The sequence below is a fragment of the Manduca sexta genome, chromosome 23 (genome assembly GCF_014839805.1).
Source record: "Manduca sexta isolate Smith_Timp_Sample1 chromosome 23, JHU_Msex_v1.0, whole genome shotgun sequence".
In the NCBI taxonomy this organism is placed as follows: domain Eukaryota; kingdom Metazoa; phylum Arthropoda; class Insecta; order Lepidoptera; family Sphingidae; genus Manduca; species Manduca sexta.
The window spans coordinates 1651082-1669722 of NC_051137.1; the positions used below are offsets into that span (position 1 = coordinate 1651082).

General features: G+C 36.3%; 1 non-coding gene across 1 annotated transcript; it reads left to right on the forward strand.

Annotated features, from left to right (window-relative positions):
• Positions 1-17959: 17959 nt before the first annotated feature.
• On the forward strand, positions 17960-18078 carry LOC115443869. Its single transcript, XR_003938667.2, has one exon. It is a non-coding gene; the product is annotated as a 5S ribosomal RNA (ribosomal RNA).
• The last annotated feature ends 563 nt before the right edge of the window (positions 18079-18641 follow it).

Here is an 18641-nt window from a genome sequence, read left to right on the forward strand (position 1 = left end):
GTAAAGTTGCGTTTTCTGTTTTGCGTTAATTTGTAGAGTATTGGTACGATTTCCGAAAAATGATAAGTTACATTATCCTTTAATACTTGAGGCTATCACCAGAACTGTATAGGCAGGCGTAGCAGCGTACAAAAGCTAGTCTTACATAAAACAAATACATTTAATTTAATTCAATACCAAGCAGTAATTAATTCTTACCAACGTTGGTATATATTTTCATAACAATCGAAAGCACATTTCAGTGAAACGTGAATGTAAATCGATAGAAGTAATTAACAAAATTCGATTTCCACGATGTTTTCACAAGGGAGCGTTATTGGTTAATTTGATCTTAAGTTTAACATCTAGCGTGTTGAAGGGTTTCAATTTAAATTAACATTGAATCCGGCTCGAAGGACCATTTTTAAGGATTTCCGTGATTACGTGTTTTGAGATGTGTGATTTGAGGAATGAAATGAATATAAATTCAAATTAGTTCCGTTAAAAGGGATAAATAAATAGGGATAAACAAAAGATAAAGGCTCCTAATTTAGAATTAAATTTCTAAACAATTCAGATATTTCTTAATTTGAAAAACATTTTTTGCATCTTGATATTCTAACTCAAAATATTGTACCCTAAAACTATATTTCACAACAGTATACAAAAAATGATACCAACATCAACCTGGATTTTCATTAAAAGCGTACTTTAACGGGTCACGTGATCTAAAGGCTGTGTTTAAAACGATAGAGCAACACGCAGTTTCCAGCGTTCAGTAAATGGTGCTCCTTTGTACCGTCGCACATGGCATTCACAACTCCAATGCATTTTACCGAAACATGCATGTAAGACTCTTCAACAATACTAGACAACTGTCTAACACCTATCTCTAACACTTGAGCATTATGCCCACCTGCGATGGTATTTCAATCGTAACACTCAAGGAATATAGTTCAAATTGAATCACGCGTGAAAATCAGATGCAATCCCAGCAACTACTCCGGTATTTATCAAAGCTTCGTTACGTTTGCATTTTAAGTTTGATATATCGCAAATCTATTTGTAATGCAACTAAATTTGATTCCTATCGTGAACGATGAAGAATTTACAATCGCTTGATAAATTCATGAATTTACGTCATCCTGCTCGCATCGCGTCATACAAAAGTGTTCAACATGCGCAAAATTCATATTGCGTTTTATGACACTAAAATAGCTCTTAATACCTCGTCATAAGAGTTTGTTGGGTAGAAAATATCGTTTGTATCACCGAAGCGAACGTCATAATCGTCACAGACGTCTTTCACACCGCACACGGAATGAATGATGGATGTATCGTGCATAGAACCCGTGCTTTTTCCACGTCGAGTAACAAACTTAGAATTTTTCTTCATATGGGATTATCTATGCGATCTTCAACCTTAACGCCTAAAGAATAAGGGTCAAGCCATTGTTAAAGGGGAGTATATTAGATTTGTCGTGTTGATATCTCTGTATAAATGTCGTAAATGGGCCAAAAGTTGTACGCTTGGATATGGTATTCTCGTAGATAGGGGAAGTACAAGAAGCGATATTGATACTCAATTACATTTTTCATGAAGTAATTGTTGATATTTGAGGATAGAATCACTATATAGGACGGATTTATATGGAAAATGAGCAGACTCGACCATGGTAGTAATTTTGTCTTAATGACAACCAGTGTGATCTGACAGCTTTACTTTTGTACTACAGCCATATTACTCTATGATCGTCGTCAATACATTTTTTTTCTAGGGGCACGCCGAAGTGACCTGCCCCTGATGGTAAGTGGAGTGGGATATCCCATGATAAGAGATGATTACTCCTCGATAGTCGAAATAATATTGCAGGGACAGTGGAGATCATTCATAATCACTTATACCAGTTTGATAAAAGTAATTTGAACAATAATAAAACACATCACGCTTTTATCCCTAAAGGGGTATGCAGAGGCGCAAGCAGGGCACCCACTTTTCGCCAAGTGTGTTCCGTCCCATGATATGATAGGGGGCGAGCCTATCGCCATTTCAAATTCCAGACTCCGGGCTTATATTGACATTTGTACAATAATAACGTCTTGTAATCTTCGAGAACACAAGCAGTGTATATGAATCATTGAAAGGAGACTTCGAGGCATTATTCCTTTTGGCATTATCCAAGTATACTGGCCAGATCTGGAAGGATACTTCGAGACTTTATTTTTTTTCGTGGGGTTATCCTGATATAGTGGCCAGATCTGACGACCCATCATCATCATTTCAGCCGGGAATCGTACACTGCTGGACATAGGCCTCCCTCATTAAGCGCCACAGGGTTCTGAGCCGCCCTCATCTATCGGACTCCGGCGACCCTCACCAGATCGTCGGTCCATCTCGTGGGGGGCCTACGCCTGACGACCTATTCGCCTCTAATATCAACTCGTATGGATATTTAATTATACCGTTTCTAGTATCGCCTACCTCGCGCGCTGCTTCGTGATATTTGGACGTTCAGAACATGTACAACTTTGGCTGTTACGCGCTATTTTTATCCATTTTGTAACAACTTCCCTCCGTACTTGTCGCTATGTACAACTTATATTCGATTTTGTACAGGCAACGCTGCGTTTTCAACAGGATTTCTTTTAAAAGGTACGTGTATTTATAATGATGGCATTCTGATAGTGAGCGCTTGACTATCAATAAAAAGAAGGAGGATTTATTCTGCGTAATTTTATACAACATTTGTCATCTTCAGATGAAGAAACATGATTGTGAATTTACGATGAAGCCCCTAAATTAAGATTAAAAAGTTCACTTCTGTCCCACTGCTGGGCACGGGCCTTCTCTACTACTGAGAGGGATTAGGCCTTAGTCCACCACGCTGGCCTAGTGCGGATTGGTAGACTTCACACACCCTCAAAATTCCTATAGAGAACTTCTCAGGTATGTAGGGTTCCTCACGATGTTTTCCTTCACCGTTAAAGCAAGCGATAATTCATAAAGAATACGTACATAATATATTTTTTTTTAAATATTCAGAGGTGTGTTCCCTTAGGTTTTGAACCAGCGGACATTCATCTCGGCAGTTCCAAACATAATAACTTAGTGTAAGCCCTATAATAACAAATATAATGAGTCTTGGTACTTGAAATAAATAAGTATTATTAAAGCTACTAACCTCATAATCTATACATATTGTATAACATAATCTCCCCTTTCTGTCTGTCTGTATTTTATCGATTTTGTTAAAATCTACTGAACGGATTTTTATGAAACTTGGTATGGAGATAGTTTAAAACCCTGGGAAGATTATAGGCAAGTTTCTATCCCAGAAAAATATACAGCGGGAATTTTATCCCGGAAAACTCCTTCACGCGGGCGAAATCGCGAGCAAAAGCTATTTATTGACAATATACTACAGCGACTAAATACGTTAATATCTCAATAAATACCAAAAAACCACTTAAAGACCGTAACAAACATTAACATAAAACAGTCATAAAAACAATTTGTCACCACCAAATAGAGTTAGTAGTACCATCCCCCCAAAGTTGCCATAATGGCCAACAACGTTAGCTAAATGGCATCACACAAAAGATATTTACTATGAGGTGAAATGATTCGGAACTGATGCTCCGAGACCCGCTGTGCACTCCGCTTTGTTATTTATTGTTATTGTTATGACAATTTGGCGTTGCGTTGTTTTTACTTTATCCATAAATGAAGATATTTGTCACAGATAATTGTGGATTTTGATGTTTAGCATAGTCATATTAATTGTAGCCAGTGTAGCTACTGGATATAAGATTTAACATTTTATCAGTAAAGGTCCATATAGTCTGATTCCTGTCGGCTTCCTTTTATACAGGATCTTATTATAGTTAGAAAGATTTGCAGACCGCATTCATGAATATTATTAGCTTTATCTTGTGTCGGATGCCCTTTTAGAAATTTCACCTTTCGCCACTGCATGTCATATCTCAGGATAGCGAGCGCAGTGGAATATCAAACATTACTTTGTAATTCAAGGTGTTGGATGGTGTTTCTACTGTTTATGAGCGGTCTTATCGCTTATCATCAGGCGAACAGCAAACTCGTCTCGTCATTCAAAGCCATATTCGTGGTTTGATGACGGTAATATGCCAGTAAGATTTCCGATGATATTCTGCGGATAAAGAAAAAATTATCAATTGTACAATATTTATAAAGCGTTATTCTGATTAGCAGTAGTTTATTTCGTTATTTCAATGTATTTTATTTCTGTTTTTCTACTTTTCAGATCTTAATAGTTTGTAAGTGAGAAGTGATTAATTAACATTATCAATTAATAATGTTTTTTTTGTTTTGAGGCTCAAAATAACTAAAGCTATGTTGGGTATACGTCGGTTGATAACCGTCTGTTCAAAAATAAAAAAAAATCGCAACACCAATGGCTTTTAAACAAATTAAAGATTACAATATTTTTTCGATCTATTATATGTCCTTCATTTTTTACGATAGCTATTATAATTGTATAGTAATAATAAATAAACGATAATAGTGAAACTTAGTTAATGGCGCGTTCCGAAACTTTATTTGAGAGGCAATAAAACGTTTGTTACTGAACAGTTTTTGAATTATATTTTATAAGTTTTTGGCTCGAGGCCTTGGCTTTACGAAGAACTTTTTTAATGATGGCAGGTAGATGTTACAAAATAAATAGGATCGACAATAATATCTTACCTCGAAGTTCGCTATGATTGTATATTCTCCAAAAAAGAACTCCATTACAAAGTTACACAATTAATTGAATCACAAGGACGTTGTATAACGATTTCAATTTCAAATCACTTTCTGTTCAAAACAGATATAAAGGCGACAATATAATTCGGTTACATTATAATGCAAATAATTCGCGAGGGCGTCTGTACTCTGTAGTCGGTTTATAGCGTCGGGGGATCCATTTCAGACGCTCAAAGTGTATAAGACAGTGTGCTGCCGAAATGTAGAGTATTGGTCGTTGGAAATAAAACCGAGCTTTATTTATAATTTATTTTTATGGATGGTCAATCGATTTTTGTTTCTTTGTAGTATTATATTCAATAACTTAAAGACTTTTTTTGTTGCACTGTTATTGTGTCGGGTGTATTTGTTACAAGGAATCGTACAAATAAGGACTACATTGTATTCTCGTTTTATAATTGCAAGGACGTGTTAGTGCGTACGTGCTTTCATGTATAATAAACACATGAAAACACGCACTAACATTTAGAAAATAAACAGAATAAAAATAAATAATTACAGCATGTTGTAAAACGGTACAGTGGGATAAAAACAAACGAATGAAAACAACTAATATCAACTATTTGTTTACTTTCTTAGTCGGGTAAGAAAAAAAACTATATAATAAATTTACATTGACTCCAAATATGTGACGTTTTTACACGTGTCGTAATTTAGGCCAATTCAATCCATCTTCACAGCATCAAATAACTTAGAGACAAAGTGATTGAGATGGAAGAAGCAACTTTGTTCCGAGGCATTCTGTTTAGCATAGTAACGCGAAGTGAGCGAGCCACTGACGCTGAAAGGACGCGTTTGTCGCGTTTTAACGCGATGAGATGTCTAAATGATGCTTTATTGGTCAATTTTATGATTAAAAGTTGTTTATGGTTGTGGTTGTAATTAAGGTTGAAAGGATTTCGCCTTAGAGTCGTTACAGAATAGAATACTATTAGAGATGATTGGTGATAGAAAACAAATTTAATTTCATTTAGGGCTAACGTTTTAGTGTCAACTGGGCGCCGGGAGGGGTGTAAGTAGGTGTATGAGCACCCCCCTGTCCAGAAATACATCACAAAAAATGGTCACTGAATAAATCTGCAACAATAGGAACTATTGACTACAGAGGTTTATATGATAAAGCCTTTTTAAAAAACCGCGCGGTTTGATTCGAAAAAAACTCTCAATGATATTATTATGTGTGAAGGTGTGCCTTCCTAAAACTAAGCTTGGCCGCGCCCATGGTGTCAAAAACAGTTGGTTTTTATAAAGTAGTAATGAAATTCCATCGACTGGCCCTGTAATAACCTTGAGTTTAGGATGAGATGCATTTATAACCGGAGCAAGTACTAATACATTACGTTTTTCGGCTATAATTGAGCTTTAAGATCAATTTTCAGGTTTGGAAATTGAGATTTACAGTTCACTCAACGTGAATTATCCAGTACTTGTGGTAGACGTGGTTAGTCAAATTTGAAATAAGCTCATCATTAGGGACACTCTTCAACCCTCCTTTGGGTAAAATTCTATTTTTTTTAACAAAACGCAATAAATAATTTAAATCAATACAAAGCAGAAACAAAACGTAATAACTGTAAGACACATTAATGCGTGGAGGAAAGCATTAGAGGCAGGAAATGGCGGCGTACACATTCAGTATTGTGTTCGAGGAAAAATGATATAATATCATAACATTCTTTATGACCAGCGCTAGGCTGGCCCGCCCTGGGCTGGTCAAAGAGTAGAGAGAGGCCGCAGGTTGTGATGTCTACTTCGGCGGAGTCTCTGGAAGTTCTGAGTTAGATCATACTTTTCTATCTTTTTTATTTCTCTACCTATATAACATGTAATTACATAGTTCGAGCGTAAAGTTAAGTGTTAAAGTTCAGATTTCTTATGTTTATGCGAATGTTAGACATTAAAATTAATCTGTTTTTCGGATTTTTTTGCGGTTTAATACTAAAATAAGTAATGTAAAATTTAAAAAGTTGTATAATTATAAAATGTAGGTAGATATTGTAACTTTGACTTTGCGCATGAATAACACCTCCGTTCCCCCGTGACCACGAAGGCTGTAAAGTCTTCGAAACGTTGGGAGAAGATTCCTCGAAGAAGGAAGAAAACATTAAAACCGCGAATTGAATGTGGTTCCTCCTAACTTTTGAAACCTGTATATCTTTCACGACGGCCTTCTTCTTTTAGATTTGAATACACAATAAGTTTCTCTTTCAGGATTCTCCTGATCGATCCATTTCGTCTAAGGCCAGGCCAGTCATTCCACACTATTTCGTAATTCATAATGTTATCAAATTCATGTGCTTAAACCCTTGGAATGAGGTAACTGATACCAGGACTACGGGGTAACCTTATCACTTTGTCAGCAGGTACTAAAGCTAGGCAACTTGAGTGTATATTATTGAATTTCTAGATAAACAAAGTGATTGCATAACTTGGGAATCTTTACTAGCCTAACTTATAAATGGCTTAATTATATTTCTATAAACAATAAAGCGATAACTTATGTGGACATTTTAATATTATACAGGGTGTGTAATTTATAAGAATATTATGCAGCACAAGGTCAGTTTCTAGCTTAAAAAAGCCATATAACTATCCTGCCTGCCTCGGTGGCGTAGTTGTATTGCACGTCCGGTACAATAGCGCTCTGAGGTCCTGGGTTCGAATCCCGGGTCGGGCAAAGTGATATTTGGGTTTTTCTGCTCGGTATCAGCCCGGAGTCTGGAATTTGTGCCCGATATGGCGATAGGCTCGCCCTCTATCACATCATGGAACGGAACATAAGTACTTGGTGAAAAGTGGGTGCCCTAGTTGCGCCTCTGCATACCCCTTCGGGGATAAAATGCGTGATGTTATGTATGTATGTATGTATATAACTATTCGTTTTTTTTTTGGGCGGCTAATATAAAAAAATCTAGACTAACAAGCAGTGGCGTAGCGTCCATTCAGCCCGATTCTTGCCGACTTTCCTTTAAGGTTTATTTACGTTTGTCTTAGTTTTATTTTTCTTTTATATTGGTCGCGATATGTTAACTAAGGCTTTATTCTTGCCCCGGGCTACGTTTTGAAAAATTTTACCGTTCGATACTGCTATCAAGAGTGTCCAGTCTATAATTTCCACGCTATATAATCATTGCGTCCGTCGCCCTACACGAGACAAATCGTCCAGCTAGCCATTTGTCAAAAAACCTGCATCCGCCCACTGAAAGCGGCTATTGTCACCCACACAACGTTACCCATACACACGCGGCCCCCTTATCACTAACACATAAGACCTAAAATGCAACAATCATCCGCAAACACCCCCACAAATGAATTGTTGGATGTAACACAAAAGATTCTCTTTGGTTAAAAATGCGGCACGGGTGTGTCTCTGGTCGGTATTGTTGACTTTATACCGTTATTTATTATCTATGGATCTTTATGCGTACGTTATTTGAGTTTTTAAGTTGGAGAAAATGGAATGAATGATGTACAATTTATTTTACTCTTGTTGTTGTTATTATGAGTTCGAGAATTTTGCATTGATTCTACTTAATATAATTATTATGCATACATTATAGTATTTACTATAACTGCAAATATTTAACAAGTTTTTTGGGTCTACACTCATGCACACATATTTTCATGCTGTAAGGTTTAATTAAACTGTGCTCGAATAAAATTCCGGCAGATATTCTTCAGCCTTTGGAAGTCCATTCGTGAACATAGCCTTCACTAAAGATTCCCAGACCAAACTCTTAGAAGCCGCCTGCATCCAGCAATCGTCATATGGGACACAATTATCTTGCGTAAATCTGGGAGATCCACACATAATTTGACTGTTTAACCCAGAGCAGCACATATAACCTCTTCACTCCAGCTTAGTACGCTGTTAGGCTGCCACTAATCAGATGATTGTTGTCTCATCAGATCAGCTACATAAATCCCTTTGAATAAAACTCATACAATTCCTCCGCGACACAACATTGCTATAACATTATTGTCAGGCGTTTTCGTTCATTTGCTGGATATAAAACATTCAGATAGACCGATCACTATTCCCGCTCTCATGTCTGCGCGAAAAGTTGGCTTATCTTGACACCACGCGGCGGCATTTCAATTTTAAACTCTCATTTCGTTTTAATTTATTTTTCGTTCATTTCCATGCTGATTGTAAGTACGTTTTATCCGACTATGAAGGGTGAATTAAATACAGAGGATGGTTACTGATGCTTTACGCGATGAATTCGGATGCTTACAATAATAATAACAATGTTCATTGCGGCTACTGCGATTTATGTAAACTGTAAGACATAATCCTAAAGAATTGCTTACGAATATATTTTTTTAAATTATAGTTTTGTGAAGTTTAAAATGTAACTACAATTCTTTGTTAATCAAGATTTATCACTAAATATGTTTCAATGATTTAATGTGGAGTATTCTTGGCCCACTTATAAAAATATTATACCATTCTAACACAAACAATTCAGAACAAATTCCATAACTAAACAACGATTTCTCAGACGAAAAAAATCCACATTCAAATAATATTTTTTAATTACACAAGTCAATACATTCGCCCTAATTACATTCATGCGTCAACTTACAATATCATAGACACTTGAGCGACGAGTGCTTCGAATGCCCGGCACCAAACAATCGCGTTACGACATGACAAAGGGAAAACAAAAAAATGGCGCGATTAAATCTTCAAGTGCTGCGCTTTGCGCGCGGTTTCTCATGGGGCTGTGTTTTGGTACCAGCGCTAGAGGGAGCCGAGGTGCTTCGGGTGTGCACGAATTGGGTGGTTTGTGAGACTTTTCTATAACGAATTTATTAATATATGACTATAATACACATAACAAATCTATTGTTTACGTGACTGTTAGGATAAATAATAAATTATAAATTTACGTAGGTATGTAAAAAATAATTATTGGGATCTAAAATATTATTATGATCTACAGAAAAAGACTTGTGTGCAATGCTTAATCTTAAATAACTTAAAAGCAATGTATTGTATATACACTCAGAATTATTCTTCAATTACCCTATTAATATAACAATTTTGGAGCAGAAAATACCATGATAAATCATCGTTATAATTATCCACAACTTATAAGGGACCACTGCGTGGTATAGGCCTTTCTCATACAATACTACCTCTTCCAGTCTCGAGCCAGTCGCATCCAGGTTTCAACCACAAACTTTACAATGTCGTCAACCCACCTTGCAAATAAACGGATATGGTAAATACATATTATATGTAAAAAACACTCTCAATTCATTTCTTTAAGGCTTGTGTCAGAAGTTTCAAGTAAATTATTTTACAGTTGTATCAATCCGCAATAGTAAATAGTACTCATCTTATCACCTTTTATGTTGGTATATAAAGTGTGATTTTTTAATTTGTTTGGCTTATACATTTATGTGACAAGAGGTATTTACTCAGAAGCTGAGAAACAGGCCGTTAGTCTTCTTAAAATTCCTTGACATCTCCATGATGTAGAATATCCCATCGTTTCCATGGTTACAGCAAGCTCCAGCGGCGTCCCATAGCGCGCCGCTCCCACGGGAGTCGCCGACGAATTAGCACTCAATTTGGCGTTATAATTCGATTTGCACCCTCCCGCCTTCGGACCAGTTGACCGTGATGCCGTACGCTATACGGAAACAGAGCGAAAAGAAATTGAGAAGAATATCTTGTCAGTCCCGGATTTGTAAGTAGGCCGTATAGGCCTCGGCCTAAGGGCGGCAGCCTCTTAGGGGCGGCAGATTTCAGAGGACGCTCACTCGATTTAATTAATTAGTTTATTTAACTTTAGTGCCTTCCATAATACAAACAAATGGAAAATTATTAAGTATTTTAGAAACCTATATATATACATACATACATTATCCTACCTACATGGGGCGGCGGAAATAAAGCGGCCTACACTCATAAAAAAAAATTATTTCGGCACTGGATCTTGTCTGTATTATCGAAAGAAGCGGAGTTAGATCATTACCAACCCCATAATGTCCTATGATATCATTGATGTGTTTATTGTGTAATGGTATAATATAAATGATGATAAGAACTCGCACAAATTTGAATGATCTAGAAATATAATCCAGAATCTATTGATTCAAAGCACTAGTACGCTGGCTTTATGCTTGTAAGGAAAGCAACATTCAACTGCTTATCATCCGACTTTAAAAAATGAGAAGGAAAAAAATATTTTATTTGAACGAACTTACTTACAGATTGGTCCATTTTTTTTTAAATCCCTTCATGAGTTTGGTTTTTAACTAAAATAACGGGAATAAGCATGTCCTCTAAGTAATTCCTTTTCTGTGAGTTATTCAGTGTTGTTTATGCAATGGTTTTTGTTAGATCTTGTTCTTACATACATATATCCATATTATACCTTTTCCCCTTTTCAGGGAAGAATTCCTACACCTCAGCGCGATAGTAACATCATCCAGGCAGTATATTTCTTTATAACACAAAAAATTAAAATAAATCTTTTAACAATAAATTAAACTGTATTCAAAACCACTAAAAACCGTCAAATAATTTAAAATTTCCGATATGTTGTTGAAATAAAACTACTTCTTTTATCGCACTTTTCATAGCTATGCAGGTTTCCTCACGATGTTTTCCTTTACCTTTAAAGCGAACAATGCAGTGTATGACACAATTTTTCTAACACTAATTGTTTTACCTATTTTAAATTACTTTTTTTTAATCTTTGTAAATGGCCTATATTCTTAGGCAATACCTAACGCTTTACATATTTTTATTATAATATCCTGAAGCCTCATTTACAATACTAGGAAATTGTACAGTATAATAGTTATAGTTGATACTTAGTTGTATATATTATGATAATTGAAGTTTTCCTTTTCTAAATATCTACCTAATATATAGGTATTATTAAAGTAAATTGCCGCGATTTGATGGAAGAAAAATAAGTAATTATATAGATAAATGCATTTTGTAAGCGATTTCAATCATACGTATAAGATTTGCACCCAAATAAATTATGTGTTTTTTTATATATCATATCTGTGTTATTTTGTTTAATTGTAAATATATGTTAATTAATATTATTTCTGACATAAGTACAAAATAAATATAAGATTTTAGATAATTTCCAAACTTCATTGTTTCGATAGATTAGTAAAACTTCCATTAACCATAACATTATTACGATACGTGTTACAGTAATTTGATTGACTTTTTCTAGTTAAGTACGCCTAATTTAACAAGAAACAGATACTTAGATCAATGTAAGAAATAAAAATTTTAAATTTTTATTTCTTACATTGATCTAAGTATTGATCTAAGAAATAAAAACTTCGAAAAGTCAGTGTGTGCCTAGGGTCTGAATCTATAGGCCTCGGTCTCTACAGTCCATTCCATTCTCACCCAGGCTATCGCGTACAAATACATATTAATACCTTCACACAAGTCAAAACTACTCAAGATTTCAGAACAGAAACCTCAAAAAACCGTTTGAAAGAAAAAAAATAATAAATTCCAATAATTGTTATAATCGTGAATATCAATTACAAGTGGTTGGTGTAGAGGGCTCTCCACTCGCCCCTGGTACGAGCCTTTGTCCCGCTTCTTTTATTTCACTTTTAAAAGAAAGAATGAAAGCAGAAATGCGATCTGATAACATTATATGTTTATATTCTTTTATTAAATCGGTTTAAATGTTTATACATTGTTATTTATTTGAGATTGAGGCGATAATGTACTGGTTTTGGTTTGTTTGTTTTGGTATACGTAGACTTGTATTTGTAGTTTGAATGCGCAAGAGTGCGGCGCGTAACACTGATTGAATGCTCAAGTCATGATATTATTACGTAATGTTAAGATTATACGTCATTGCCCGCTGCGCACGCGTGACAAAGTTTTTCCGGGATAGAAGTTCAGTAGTTTCTGAGATTACCGCGTTCAAACAAACAAACTCTTCAGCTTATTCACAAAGATTCGTTTGCTTGACGGCCTCTGATATATATATCACCATTTCGCTTACCATTGTCACTGTCACCACTAGCACCTCAAGGTACCACAAATTTCATTTCCAAATATCAAAACTAAAACATTCCACCAAAACCGTGAGAACAATAAAATATCTAAATTAGTCGACTGGTAATCCAAAACCGAATATTAGGCGTGGCGCACACTAAGCGTGCACAAATAGGTCGGCGGGAAACAAAACGCGGCGGGTAATTTGCGCGCGCCGCTGAATCGCGATCACACGTCGCCACCGCAAGTAGCAATTTGTTCTAACTCGTGTGGGCGCGGGTCCATTGTCGTGTGTGGCACGGTTAGAAAATAGATGGTGTTAGTGTGGAGTGAAATGTCCATGTTGCGTTATTTTGAGACCTGTTCTTTAGCCAGATGACCGTATGATGACTATATATACGTATCATCATCTGTAGTTTGATCACTACTTAACAAAGGGATAAGTATTCAACATATCTATTGAAGTCGCCAAAATACTGCCTTCCGTCTTTGTCGCCATTATTAGTGATTTCTTTTTGTTTTTTTGTTTCTCATTACTGCACGTTGTGTTACATATTTTGTAAACGAGTGTGTAAGGCACCGCTAATGGTAAAAGCATAAATCTGTAATATTTGTAATTTCGGTCATTTTAGTATTTAACCGATTTCAAAAAGGAGGATATTCTGAATTCGACATATTTATTTTTATTGTTATATCTATACAACTGAATGAGAGACCTTGTTACAACACAACAACGACTAACAACCCACCAGCAATGCATTTTTTTATAACTAAGACATTTTTTCATACTGCCTCCACATTCATTAAAATCTAAAACAAAGCACTGATTATTAGAAACAAAAGCGCTAGTCTCTACCCACACAGTCACACCTAAAACAAATCGTATGACGTCACAATCCCGTGAGGCAGTGCGCACACGCCGCGTTACATTACCGACACGTAATGATTAACAGCGCCGCGTGTGAAAACAAGCAATTTTGTGGCTCGCACCTTTGTGAGCCGCCCGCCCGCAACATTTGTCGCATTAGCAATCCACGCGGATTGGCGTGTGTCCCTGACTTGTAATTAGGAATTTGTAAACTGGCGATTTCATTGACATTTCGTAATGCTTAGATTTGCTGTTTTGTAAATAATTAGGTTTGCACCGCGTGCTGCGGCTGTGATTTTGGTGTAAAGGCTTTTTGCTGTTCAGTGACCAAATATTATAAATTGGTATCAGTTTATACGAATTTCGCCTCTATTTACAAATAAAATACGTAAAACTGATAGACTTGTGGCTTTACCATTACAAACTTTATTGACAGTTTTTCTAGATTCCATTTTTGAAAAATCCTAAGAATTTTATACATCAATATAGTTCGTAAATTATTAATATTCAGATTTTAGTTTCCTTCGCAAACGTAACATTTCAGTACCAAAACAATTTCGCACAAATATCTTGTGTAAAATTCAGCACGGTGCATAATATGCACTACGTATTCTAAACAATGGTCCGCTCGCGATCCGGAGTGGCCGCGCGCCGGTTTAGACGGATACGTTCCGAATTCGGCCGGTTATTCGGATTTGGCCGGTTATTCGGATTCGCTTGGACAGATACGCCGCGGTCGGATATCCACCCACCGTGCATTCTCCGTTTCACTACGTGTCGTGTTAACCAATTTTACTAGCTCTGGATTTTGAATTTTAGTTATACTAGTAAGGCTCGGAGTGTGGAGTTTGGGTCATCGCGTTTCAGGGTTGGCACGTAAATGAATTTGATGAGGCTTTCGAGCGGTAATGAGTTTAGTTTTTGCGGAAACCCTGATACAAGAATGTATGTGGCTGTTATGGAGGCAGAAATAAAAAAAAATCTGTGTCGTAAACAAATGTTGATTGCTGATAGAGGTTGTGAATTTTAAGTATTATTTAGACGGTGTTGTGAGGAAAAGATTCACCTCAAAATTGAACAAAATAATAGGTAGATATTGGTCCCCAAAATATCGAGAATATTCTGTAACGTTACGTAACTTTTTATTCTCGAATATAAATACAAGCATAAATATACGTTCATAATTATTACGATATCACACTACCATAGAAACCTCTGCTTTTGTCTCATCTCACAACTTTAAAAAACTTTTTCCATTCGACATCTTTGCATATTAATAACGCGTATTACAAAATGTGTGACGTCAACAAAGCGCCTGCCCACCCTCGTGGAGGCGTGAAGATACGCGCAAACGATATTAATGAGTTTTTATTTGAACAGAGAAAAAAAGATTTTCCACGATAAGATTTTCAAATCCCCTTTATTTAATAATGAAACAGGCGAACCACACAGCAAGGCGCTACACCGGAAGGGTTCAGGGCTGACAATGAAAGAGTCGGCCGCGGGCGTACACTAATTGTCTAAGTGCATAATGAACTTGTTTGTGCCAACCCTAGATAACTTTGGTATCACTACAACACGGACATACGGACTTTGTTGTCATATCTTAGAGTCAAATTTCCAATGACATTTTCTGGGGTGTGGTAACCCTTGTTTTGTTACTCGCCGTTGCAATTTCAACTTTGTGCCATTGGATTAAGATATATTTTCGTTTGCATGTAATTGTTTTAAGTAATAAATAGGAAGTAATAGTAACGCTTGTTGTCACCCCAGTCTTTGGGTGTGTGTATATGGCACACTCGGCTTTGTTCCCCGGGGTTAATTAGTAAGTTCCCGCGTGCAAAAATGTCGTTCAAGTTTCCTCCAAGTGTTATAACTTTGGTAGTTATTAGGAACTCAACTTCTGTTATAAGAGTAATATTAGTTTATTTACTTAAATATACTTATAAGTATATTATTTTTGCTAGAACTATTGTTCTGGTTAGAGGGTTGAGAGGTTTTTGGATTGGTGTAATGCTGGTTCGAAGTACATTTTTCGAGCATGTCTTACGTCATCTCCACCGCTGACGAATAGCAATGTGGAATGCATTAATGATTTGTCTACGGGTGAATAGGTTTGTATGTTTGCTGGTGGTAGGATATATTTTATATCCGCCCGGATAGCGACCACTGTACACAAGGAGAGCGGAGGACCGAACAGCCAGGAGATAGCCTAGTTGGGTGTGGAACGGTCTGCCAAGACGAATTTCCGCAGGTTCAAATCCCAAGGGCACACACCTCTGACGTTTCTAAAAAATCATGTGTGCATTCTTTGTGAATTTATCGTTCGCTTTAACGGTGAAGGAAAACATCGTAAGGAAATCTGCACATCTGAGAAGTTCTCTATAGGAATTTCGAAGGTGTGTGAAGTCTACCAATCCGTACTAGGTCAGCGTGATGGACTAAGGCCTAATCCCTCAGTAGTAGAGGAGGCCAGTGCTCAGCAGTGGGCAAGTATATAATACAGGGCTGATATTATTATTATTATTAATTAACTAAATAGTATCCCATATTAGATAGGAAAACGGTTTCACGTATTAGATTCGCCAACCAGTTTCAATTTATTAGGTAGGCCATCTTCATGACCACAGTGATCGAGAGGCCTTCGCGACGTGACTTACCTACTTTACTTTAGTATATCTCGCGCAAGTTTTAATAATATTAATAGTGTCCTTGGTTGCAAACATTTTCTACAATAGCTTTTAAGTAATAAACAGAACAAAGCAACGTATAAAATGAATAATTATGTACAATAATGTCTTTAAAGAGCAAATAATCGCGCTTATGAACCGGCTTTAGGAAAAAACAAATGTCCACTAAAACCATTGTGTTTGAAGCTGAGATTATATAGTTTATTGCATTAGCAACTTTATTTCGAGAGTAGTAGAGCTTATTCGAAATTTTATATTGTCGGTATTTAGAATTACTTTATTGGTGTAATTATCTGTGAAAGTAAGGGATTTAACAAAATGATTATATTCCTGTTTAAATATATCACCTGCATAGGTTTGTTATTTCGAAGTGTTTGATTTTGTAAATAATGTGCTATCCACACGCTGGCTCCGAGAAATCTTAAGACATACTAACTTATTGATTTAATAGAATGATTTTGTCTAAATTATGTTATCGGAATCTTACGGAACGCTAACTTAATGATTTAATAGAATGATTTTATCGAAATTATGCTATCGATGTAATAAATGTATTTCGTAAGTTCAATGCTTGACTACCCATTTTCATCGATAACGCAATATCGATAAAATCATTGTATTAAGTCATTACTTCAACCTTTCATATGATTCCTTGGAGCTCGCGAGCGGACTGTATTTAGTAGAAGTTAGGTATGCTTGTGTGAAGTTCATATTCGTCCGAAAAATCACTGTAAAGGTAAAAACACCTGTCATAGTGGCCTACGTTAGTGTGTCGCGTATGGTTTTCGATATTCTGATCTTGTTGGCCGGCGCGGCGTAGTAAAGACAACTGGCGATGGATAATTTCTCGTCAGTCAATACTCTAAGTACCACTTACCATTAGGTGCAATAGAGTAACTTTTCTGTTATATAGCATAAATATATATGACAATTAAAAATGATACCGATCTATGACGTAATAGGAGATGTCTACCGCCATATTGAGCGTATTGCAACTTAGATTTTTTTTTTGATTTATGAACGGAATCGGAAATCGAATCTAAAATGTAATGTTGTACAAGCCTCATACGCAACTAGACAAATAAAGCGAAATATTGTCATAATTTAGGAAATACTTAATTTTAATTTTATCTATATTAATTATTGCTCGCTTTAACGGTGGAAGAAAACATGGTGGCTTGCATACCTGAGAAGTCCTCTATAGGAATTTTGAGGGTGTGTGAAGTCTACCAATCCGCACTAGGCCAGCTTGGTGGACTAAGGCCTAATCCCTCTCAGTAGTAGAGGAGGCCCGTGCTCAGCAGTGGGCAAGTATATAATACAGGGCTGATATTATTATCTACATTGTTACACTGAACGGTTATTTAAAACACTCGATCTTTATTGCGGTCTTCAAGGTATATTGTTCTTAACAAGGGTGCGATTCAAATGTTTGTTCTTTTGTCTGTTTGTTTATAATCTCTATTGTTTAAGTAATACGGTTGTTTGTCAGCTGCTATGACTTAATACTTAGAAGATAACGGACTTAGTTTAAGTCTTTTTGGTATTGTATGTTTTTTATTAAACTACCTCAGTTTTGTCTTTATTTATTAAAGATTTAGTATCTGATCATTCGCAAGGATATATCGGTCGCCAACGTCCATACCACGTTGAAAACACCGGTTCTCGTCCGATCACCGAAGTCAAGCAACGTCGGGCGCGGTCAGTACTTGGATGGGTGACCGCCTGGGAACACCGCGTGATGTTGGCTTTTTGTTCGACTTACATTATACAATCAAAATTCTTAAAACACGAAAATAATTCCGTCCAAAGTCAAATCTTCCAGACCTTTCCTTAATAGTCTCTTGTAAGAAGTTCATCTGGGTATATCACATTTCGTCTATTTTGTTTATCAGAGCCCAATTGTACAATACAGCAGTATAAATTACAAGCTTGATAATTAAGTACGTAATTAAAGATATTATTATCAAGACGTTAAACCATTAAATCTTCGAAAACCTATCGCCTTCATAAGAAGAAACAGTCGCATAAAAACATTTTCGTCTCTCATTAAGTTAATTAGTTTATTAAAAACTATCTATAAATGAATTTTCGTAGTGCATAATGGTCGCATTATGCAGATTGACTCCGGTAGACGGCTCCGCGGCACAATACCATATTATCACCGCTGCCCATTAACTGAGTGCATTCTTGCTGAAAAATAATAGACGTTGGAGCTCCCTCGCCATATAGGGAGGGCTAGGTCGCGTGTGCCAACCGACGGTTAGTGATATTAGCCCGGATTTTGATAGATATGTGAGTGAAGATTTTATA